Below are 8,046 nucleotides of genomic sequence, written 5' to 3' on the forward strand. Positions count from 1 at the left end.
ATGCTCGGTTGACCTCATTAATAATGACAGCATGGATACTTGCTCAGGGTGCTTGCGCAACTGATCTATCACTTCGTAATCTGGCATCTTCATCTGTTAGAAGAACACTTCCACTTCTTCAACACTCACGGGCTCCTTTGGAGGGAAGCGCCTTTGTGTGGCGTTGTTCAGTTCTTGGGTATTTGAGTACCCTCCAACGAAAGTATTTTCTGGAAGTTCTTCCATGACCTCCTTACCTTTGTACGTTACCAAAGTCTTTTGATAATTCCACGGCACTGTGGACGGGTTGGTCATTGGCTTTTGTGGCACGCGTCCGATAACCACTGGCTCATTCAGCCGAGGTGGTTGAATCGTCCCCCGGACCACATAGGCCCTTTTTGGTACGTACATAGGTTTTGTCTTTTTGATCCCGAAGTTCTGTGTCTTCTCAGCTCGACCTCGTGGTATGTAAAGAACTCCACCCTTTGCTGGTACCACTTTCTTCTCCACCTTCTTTTCGGGCTTGCTCTCTGCAACCTTGGCCTCATCCCCTTTTTCTGATTTCTGGTCTATTTCAGGCCTCTTCCCTGTGTCGACAATGGCAATTATGGCTTTCAAAGCAGGGTCGAACTCTTTGTCTTCACAAATCATGCCGATCAGCGGCCCATTATTGTGAGCGGGCAATGGATTGTTAGTCACATTCGGGATCTCTTCGTCCCTTAGCACTATTTTCCCCTGCTCTATCAAATTTTCGACCACTCTTTTCAATGACCAGCAGTCGTTTGTATCATGTCCCTCGGCCCCTGAATGATAGGCGCATCTGACTCCGGCTTTGTAAGAAGGAGATGTCGGGTTTTGCCTCGTTTGGGGAATTGGTTGCAAGAAACCCAACTGGACTAGCTTAGGGAACAATGTAGAGTATTGTTCACCGATGGGCGTGAAAGTCCGCCGTCGAGGTGGCTCCTGTGGGCGGTAGTTATTCTGCGGGGGTTGTGGGTTATAGTGGTTGCGGTAAGGAGGCTGATTTCTGGGAGGTGGAGCTGGGCCTCGGTTGGCTTGTTGTGGTGGATGGTTATAAGGTTGGGCATTCATGACCATATAAAGTTGATGAGCATATGCCACATTTGAGTGGGGGTAGTAGTGTTGTGGGGCCCTTTCCGGAAAATGGGGCCTGGGATGACGATACTCCCTTGCTTCAGAGGCTGCCATAGCCGTTTCTTCCTTCTTCTTCCCCCTTGTCGTTCCTCCAGACCCGCTTTGGACGGCCTGGGAGGTTGCCCTTATGGCTGCTTGACTCAGAATCCGACCCGTTTTCAGCCCATTCTCTACCATCTCTCCTATCTTGATTGCTTCCGCGAATGGCTTACTCATGGCCGACATCATGTTTTGGAAATAGTCAGACTCTTGAGCCTGGAGAAAGGTAGTGACCATTTCCACTTCATCCATGGGAGGCTTTACTCTCGACGCCTGTTCACGCCACTTAATAGCATACTCTCTAAAGCTTTCCGAAGGCTTCTTCTTCAAATTCGACAGAGAGTTTCGGTCTGGCGCAATGTCGATGTTATACTGGAATTGCTTTACAAAATCTCTGGCGAGATCATCCCATATATGCCATCGGGATATTTCCTGATCCATATACCATTCCGAAGCTATCCCTACTAAGCTTTCCCCAAAATATGCCATTAGCAGTTCTTCTTTTCCGCCGGCTCCCCGCAATTGGTTGCAGTATTTCTTAAGATGTGCAATGGGGTCACCGTGCCATCGTATTTCTCGAATTTGGGGGTCTTGAAACCCGTTGGCAGGTGCACGTGAGGGAACATGCACAGGTCGGCGTAAGAGACGCTCTTTTGTCCGCTCAACCCTTGCATATTCTTCAAACTTTGTTCAAGGCTTCTCATTCTCTTAGCAATCTCATTTTGTTCTGCAATCCTGGGGTTCTGATCCTGTCCCGGTGCGAGTTCGCACTGAGGCGGTAGAGGATTATTGTTGGTAGAGAACCTGGTTGGTTCCATTGAGAACGATGGTGCTTGGAATGTAAAAGAGGATGAGTCAAAGCTTGGCTTGTATGTGGCAGGCTGCGCCGTAGCTGGGCAAGGCGATGCAGTAAAGATGTTCATGCTTGCATCAGTGGCCGACATTCGGGGATGAGGCTCAGAAGGTGATCCTGCAGAGAAGGCGGAGGTGGCTGGGTACCCAAATGGGGTAGCAGGGTAATTTATGGGGACATTAGAAGTTCCACTTGACCTGGAGAATAATTCAGGGAATCCGGGGACGACACTTGGCGGCTCTTTCCCATTGTTCCATTCATCCAGCATTTCCAACATGCGGAGCCGTAGGATTCTATTTTCCTACGCAGTTGCGGATTCAGGTGTGAGGACGGCTGAGATTGAGCTCTCCTCAGAGACGGGGACTGTTTGCAATGGAATTTCCGAAGACATTTCCACACTTCCTTTTGACCTGGTGAAGTAAGTGTGAGTATTGCTTCTGGTCCTAACAACAGGTAGTTGAACACCTCTCCTTGACCTCGTGAAGTATGAGTGCGAGGCCAGACTTTCACCAAACCAACCGTCTTTTCAAAAACCCTGGAAAAATGCTCAATGACAAGCGCACGGTTAATTTGCAGCAAATAACAGATAGTTAATCTCACGTTTGGGCATGATGCACCTATACAGTTAAGTGGATTACTATATGTCTGCTACGAGAGCATGCGTCATTCCGGTATTTTCCTCTTATTTCCTTTTTTTTTCTTTTCTTTTCTTTTTCTCTTTTGTTTTCCTTTTATTTTATTTATTTTTTTATTTTTTGTAGTAAAAGAAAATGTGACCGGATCCGATGAGGATTGCCTACGTATCACGATGCCTACGTGAATCAGATCATTACGTAGTTCGAAAAACACAAATGGACGTAAAAGAAAACAACCTCTTCATTGTTGAAATGTTCTATTACAAGCTACATTCTGCAAAAGAAAAAGCAAACTTGGAAAATGAACCTAGACTCAAAATAGACTGAAAATCACCTTGATGAAAAAGCAGGCAGAAGATGGGGATTTTGGTCATTATTGAAAAATGTTCATTTTGCATCGTGCTCATCCTGCACATTTATTAAGGTGATTTTAACAAAATTGATTGACTCAAAAATATATATTTTTAGAGAGGATCAAGCTTTGACCACGGCCTTTAAACACTTCGGAGACAAAGATTTTAAGGCTGTGCGGGTCTAAAAAAAACGCTGAACAAAACCCAAAGGTGGCTGTTTATGCAAAGTCAGCCTTCCGGCGTCCCTTTCGGGAACATTCGGCTATTTATGATAAAACAATGTCACCTGACTTATTTACGACTCTATTAAAAATTTGACACATCTTTTATTTATTTATTTACTGATTTTTGGCTATTTAGAAAAATGGGGTTGAACTCGACGAGGGTTGCCTACGTATCTCACATCCGGTGAGAATCAAACCGGCGTAGTTCGGGCATATCATGAATAGAGAAAACCTAGAAATCAAGAATAAGTATTATTATTTTGAAAAAAGATAAAGGCTAAAGAAAAAATATTTTTTTTTTGCAATATTTGAACCATTAGTCTGAATTTATAAAAGGGGTACTACAAAAGAAACAACACACTTTTTGAATTATGGATTTTCCATTTTTTTTTTACTTTTAAAATAAATACTTTTTCTTTTTTTTTTTTTTGATTTTGAAAGTGATAATTGAAAGTGATAAAAGAAATTTTATTTTTTTAATAACTCTCAATAAAAGATAGTTTTTTTTTTTAGAAAAAAAATTCCGGCGAGGTTTTGACACTACTTGGACATTGGTTTTATTTTCCAAAAATAAGTAATTATCTCCCCTACGCTGCTATTTTCCCCTTTTTAGGAACCGGTCGACATGCGGAACCGAAGCAAATAAATGCACAACACAAATAGGATGCACCAGGGTGGTCTTTTTCGTTTCAGGCTGCCTGTCCTAGACGGACCCAACCCCTGTGTTGAGTCCCCTAAGTCAAAATGCAACATGATGCAGATAAGCGTTCCTACTAGGGATCCGGCATGAAGTCAAGTTATTCTAGGTTCGTAACCTGGGTATTTGTTCTAGACTGTGCACCCGAGCGGACAACTCGAGTCGAGGAGGGGGCTACGTACCGGGGACCCGCGAGATCGTCCGGCTTTGTAACTTGTCCGTCCTCTTTCTTATTTTAGGTATTGACATTAACAGAATAGGGAGTCTCGACCAGCGAGCTTCTCCCCGGAAGTAAGAAGAGAAAGGTTTCGGCACAGTTTATATACAGTTCAGATAATATCAAAGCGGTAAAAGACAACATTTAGCACGTTACGCAAAAACACGCAATAAAGATCAGATAATAAAGCCAAATATAACAATTATTCTAAGCTCGAATTCTTGAACCCTGAACTAGCGGTTCTGGGTTCGATCCCCAGCAGAGTCGCCAGAGCTGTCACACCTCCTTTTTGCGCGCCCGACCCCGAAGGGTTAGAAATGCGCGGGTGGGTTTTTCCAATTTAAGTGACAATATTCGAAATGGGATTATTTATTTAATTCAGAGTCGCCACTTGGGAAAGGTTTGGCTTTTGGTGTCCCAAGTCACCGGTTTATCTTGAATCCCAAATCGAGGAAATTTTCGACTTTTCCAAGTGAAGTCTGCGAACCAGAAATTCTAAGTAAGGAATTCTGTTGACCCGAGGGAAGGTGTTAGGCACCCTCGAATCCCGTGGTTCTAGCACGGTCGCTTAAATTGTTATAATGGCTAAATATCTGATTTAAATACATGTTATGACTTACGTGCTTTTATTAAGTTTAAACCACTTTTATCATTATCACTTATTTTTATAGAATTGCAACGTCGTGAAAATGCATTTCGAACCACGTCACAATCAATGCGCCCGTGATCGTCAACACATTTTGACTTTGTTGAGATTTGGATTTGGGTCACATCAATGTGCACCCGAATTTAAGAATATGATTTAATTAAGTCGCGCCTAAAGAGTCTAACGCGTTATTATTTTTTGAGAAGGCCATGAGATTTATTAAATGGCCTATCTTGAATTCTAAATAATTATCATTAGTTGTTGAGGGCCCCGCAATTGGTATTTTTTTTTATTTGGCGAGGCTCGTCTCATTATTTTTAGAAGGGTATCCTACAGTGACTACATTTCTATTATTTTTATTTCCAGAGCTAGAAGAAAGGAAAGTGTGTGTGCTAATTGAAGTATATACTTCAACTTAAACCAAACTCCTATCAATTTTTGATTGATTACTTTTAAAATAAAAAAAACGTCATGCCTTTTACGAAAATGATTTGGTCGAATAAAAGATTACATATGAGATGGATGAGATGCAATACTTAATCCGAACATTTCTTAATTTGAACTTAACTGAACTTATTTGAACTAGGTTAAAGGATAACTGGCGAAGTAAAATGCTTTAATTTGACAAGGAATCATATACGAGTTAGCGAAATACAACGTTTAGTCTGAGCATTTCTTGTATTGAACTTAACTAAACTTGTATGGACTAGTCTTACTAAAAAAACTAAATGAAACAGAAAACAGTATTGTGTAAAGTCGAAATATGCATGCTTATACTAACAGACAATTGTCGAGCTCAAATACAAAGGGGTGAAACTCAGTCGGCTATCAGTACACTCTTTTGAACTATTGAAACATAAACTAAATCAATTTCCACAAGGCCTGTTAATGTACTATGAATATCACAACGAATGCTTGAACATCTTCACCCTTTTTCATTTCATGCTTTCAAACTGTTTCAGTTACATCAATATGGGACTTGAAATGTGTACCTGGAAATGCTGAAAATGCAAAGGAGAAGAAGAGGAAGATGTGGGAATCAGCAGCCAAAAGAAACAGGACTAGCAAATAGCAGCAGGACAAGGCAGCAGCAAACAAAGCGAACAGCAGAAAAGGCTCAAGTGCAGAAATGTAACTATGGCCAATAGAAAGAAATAGCCAAATGAGAGCAACACCCAGTGGAGTAGAATCAGAACTCCAAAGCAGACCAAACCAGTAGTAAATCAATGGAAAACACTTGACTAAATAGACACCACTGGAACTTCAAAGAATCAGAATCGATTTCAACAAGTTGAAACAACTGAAAACCCAAATAACAAATAGGAAGAAGCAATTTCTGATTGTTGGTTGTATAGTTTCTATCCCTTAACCTCTCTCTATCTGTGTTTGTGTTTTTCCTTTTCAGCTCTCAAGGTTTTTTTTTTTTTCTGTATGTCTATCCCCCTTTTTATAAGCCTCTATCCTACTCTTTTTAACAGCCTGTTTTCAGAAATCACAGTACCCTTCCCATGTGCCTTCTATTTTCAATTCCAAACTTTAGCTAATTAAGTATTAAACCCCATCAACATTCCCTGGCAGATTTCACTTTTAAAAGGTTTAAATACTTCTTTAAACTAAAGCCAAGTATGGGCAGTGGAATGTATCTGACAGCATATGCTGTCAAATTATTTAAAACTTAACAAAAGCCTTTATGCAGGCCACTGGCTGTGCACAAAGCACATGAGATGCACCAATGCACATGCTGTGCACGAGTGCACATGCCTTCCTATTCAGAATCTAAACACAAACAATCCAACAGCTATAAGTGAACTAAACTGGCTCTTAATTGATTCAGGCAAATGTTCAATAGAAGCAAATCGATTTAACTTTGTTCAGACAGTTGAGACTAATTGACGACACATGTCGACTCGACTATATTAGCATTAACATACACAAACGTAGCCAAATCAGTCATTCAAAAGCATGGGACACATGACTCGACTTACACTGATTAAGCAGGATTATACTTTGAGGAATCAGTTAGTCAGTACAAATTTGGAATACAACCAACACACATGTCTTATCAGAATAGGAGGGGTTCAAACAAAACACAGTGGTTCAGGCAAAGTGGTCAATCAGAAGGTGGTAAAATTTAAAGACACAAATTGAAACAAAACATGACCAGATATTTAAAACAAATCACACGGACTAAAACAAATAAAGGAAAGAAAACAAACTCACCTTAAAGCTTGCAAAGTTAAAAATTTGAACTCGGACTTGGACAGACCTTTCTTAAGGCTGAACGGACTTTAATCGAAGTGTTTCTCAGATGAGAAACACTTCGATTAAGGTCCATTAGACCTTAATCTCTTTGGCTCGGACTGGCATGGGCCAGTGATGAAGGACACAAAACTTTCAAACTTAGATCTGGGATTCAGGCTTCCCTGATCAGATTCGGACCAAACCAAGTATGGTTTGGTCACGAGGGGGTCTGGGGAGTGTCTGGTATGAATTTGAAGCAGATCGGTGTAGATTAGGTTCCGACTCGAATCTTCAAATGAAGATTCGAGAAGGTGGGATAAGATTCGAAGCATGGGGTTGGTAGATTTGGGTTCAGGATGGCATGGGGGTTCTATGGTGTTCAGGGGAAGGTCACTGGCATCCATGCCGCCGGCTTTCATGGCGGAAATACGCAGGGGCGGCTAGGGTTTTTAGGGTTGTTTGTTTGGAGACGAAGGCTGGGGTTCAGATGGGGGGGGCAGGGTATGGTGAAGGGCTTATATAGTTAGTGGGTGGGTGAACCTCGACCGTTAGATCAATCTAGATCTACGGTCTGGATCTGAAGGCTTAAATGGAACGGTGTCGTTTTGAGGGTTTGGGTTTGGTCCGGGTGAGATGGGTCGGGTTTGTTAGTGGGTACGGGGTGTGAGATCTTGGCCGTTGGATCAGTTTGATTTGAATGGTTGAGATGGATCGGCCTTGAAACGACGTAGTTTTGGTGTTAAACTACGTCGTTTTGTGTCCTGGGGGTGGGCTGTTCGGACTGGGGGTTTGGGTTGTTCAATTGGGCTCCAAATTTTGAAATGGACACGGCCCAAATTCATTTTACAACAAATTTTGTCTTCTTTTTCTTTATTTCTAATTTCCTAAATACACAAACTAATTAAATAAAACCAAGCACCACTAATTAACACTTAACATATTTATTTCACGCGGATAAAATGTTAAAGGTAGGCAAAAATTAAACACAGCAACAAATCAGAAAAAAA

The sequence above is a fragment of the Nicotiana tabacum genome, chromosome 3, assembly GCF_000715075.1.
Source record: "Nicotiana tabacum cultivar K326 chromosome 3, ASM71507v2, whole genome shotgun sequence".
NCBI classification, from domain to species: Eukaryota; Viridiplantae; Streptophyta; class Magnoliopsida; order Solanales; family Solanaceae; genus Nicotiana; species Nicotiana tabacum.